Source organism: Penaeus monodon, chromosome 3 (genome assembly GCF_015228065.2).
Source record: "Penaeus monodon isolate SGIC_2016 chromosome 3, NSTDA_Pmon_1, whole genome shotgun sequence".
Classification (NCBI taxonomy): domain Eukaryota; kingdom Metazoa; phylum Arthropoda; class Malacostraca; order Decapoda; family Penaeidae; genus Penaeus; species Penaeus monodon.
The window spans coordinates 35,346,831-35,349,697 of NC_051388.1; the positions used below are offsets into that span (position 1 = coordinate 35,346,831).

Consider the following 2,867-nt stretch of genomic DNA (forward strand, 5'->3'; position numbering starts at 1 on the left):
CTAAATATCATATATATACGTCTATATATATATACTATCTTCTCTATATATATATATGTATATATATACTATAGTAACATACGACACACATATATTATATATCTATATCGATATATATGTATCTTATCTATATACTGTATATAGATATATATATATTATATATTATGGGTATATATATATATATATATATGTATATTCTATATATAGATTATATATATATATCTATCTATACTAATATATATTATTATTTATATATATACTACTATATATATCTATATATAGTATATACATCATGTGTGTATATATATATTATGTATCATATATATGATGATATATATAATATATAACTATATACTTATATTATATATATAATATATATATATATAATATACATTACAGACACACACACATATATATCTTATTATATATAGATATATTATATATATATTTATATATATATATAAAATATATATATATATACTATATATAGATATATATGTATATATTATATATATAGATATATATATATTATATAATAGATAGATTATATATATATATATATATATACCTTATATATATGTATATATAATATATATATATATATATTATATATATATATATCTATATATATATATATATGTATAATATATATATATATATAATATTATATATCTATTATTTAATTACTAGATATTATTAGGAACCAAACAACAAACACACACACACCACACACACACACACACCCACACACACATCCAAACCACATACATATATATATATATATATATATATATCATATATAATATATATATATATATAATAAATAGTATACAAACTCACACAAACATATGTAAATATATAGTGTATATATATATAATATAATATATATCTATATAGATATATATATATATATCTATAGCTATGTGGTGTTTGTGTATATATATATGTATATACATCTATCGCTCTATATATATACTATCTCTCTCTATCTCTATTTCTCTGTATCTATATATATCTCTCTCTCTATTATTTGTCTATCCTAGACATATATCCGATCTATATCCGAGATTTCTATACATATATATATCTACATATATACTATACATATATCTATGTCTATACATAATCTCTATCTATTTTATATCTCCCTATATATATATATCTCTATATTTATAATCTCTTATCAGATCTATATATATACTACCATATATATATAGATAATACTATATTATATATATATTATATATATCATACACTATATGTGTATATATCTATCTATATATAATAATATAATATGATATAATATATATATATACAATAGTATTAGTCTGTGTGTGTGGGTTTGTGTGTGTGTGTGTAATGTTGGGTGGTGTGTATGCAATATAATAATATATAATATATCATAATATAAGATTATATATATAATATATATATATATGCATATATATAAGTATATATTTATATATATCTATATAGTATGTATAAATAGAATAGTATAGTATATATATATCTATATATATAGAAATTTTTAATATGCATACATATTTATATATATATTATAATATTATAATATATATATATATAATTAATATATACATAGTATATTATTATATATATATATATTTTCCCTAATATACATATATGTGTGTTGTGGTTTGTTGGGGTGTGTGGTGGGGTGTGTGTTTTTTTTTTATGTGTGTGTGTGTGGTTGTGTTGTATGTGGTGTGTTTGTGTGTGGTTTTTAATATAAACTTTTTTATTCCCTTTATATTTTTAAAAGTATGTATATATCAACAATTTTATAAATATATATATATTATTATTATATATATATATATTTATGTATATGTATAATATAATTATTAATAATATTTTATATATATATATATATATATAAAATATATATCATCATTCATCATCTTTTCATCAAGGGGTTTAACCCCGGGACGGGGGCGAATGGCCGCATCCACTCTTTGTTTCTAACGACGAGGGTCCCTCGAGGCGAGCTTCCAGGCAGGCCTTCGGCCCATCTCTAATTCCTTGTGACAGGTCTCGGCGAGCTGCCCAAGCCATGACCTCCTGGGTCGTCCCACAGGCCTCCACCACCCAGGGTTGTCTCGCAAAGAGACAACCTGATGGGCAGGGTCATCCACAGGGAAACGAGCTAGGTGCCCATATAACCGAGTTGGCGATCCCGTATTATGCAAGTAACAGGGATCTTTTGTAACAGGGACTTGTTACAAAAGGCATCAAGACGAGACTCCAAGACACTGGATAACATCCAGGTTTCGCTTCCATTGAGTAAAACTGGTTGTATCAAGGCCTTGAAGACACATAACTTGGCCCATCTGCATAGGTACCGATATCTCCAAATGCTCTTGTTGATCGAGTTCATGGCTCCTGTTGCCAGATCAATCCGTCTATTGACTTCTTGGTGTGACAACACAGAGATATGGACTATGCTACCAAGGTATGTAAAACTTTCTGTAACTTCAATGTTCTCGCCGCAAGCTTGGATCGACTGAATGGGTTCCCCTAATAGGTCCCCAAAATCCTAAATCTTGGTCTTGGTCCAGGAGACCTCTAGGCCTAAGGGCTTCGCCTCATTGCTAAATGCATCAAGAGCTGCCACCAGTGACTCCAGGCACTCACATAGGATAGCAACGTCATCGGCAAAGTCATGGTCAGAGGCCTTGATATTGCCCAGTGTTGCTCCACACTGACTTTGGCTAGTAGCTCTGTCCATTATCCAGTCCATACAAGTGTTGAAAAGTGTTGGTGCAAGGACACAGTCTTGCCTCACCCCTGAATTAACAGGGAAGAAGTTCGACATACCCCTACACACTTTACAGCAATTTCGTACCATT

At 27.3% G+C, this 2,867-nt stretch overlaps 1 protein-coding gene across 1 annotated transcript in view; it reads left to right on the forward strand.

Annotated features, from left to right (window-relative positions):
* LOC119586073 (serine protease 41-like) overlaps positions 1–2,867 on the forward strand; it is an 11,949-nt gene that overhangs the window by 7,686 nt on the left and 1,396 nt on the right. The window lies entirely within an intron of this gene.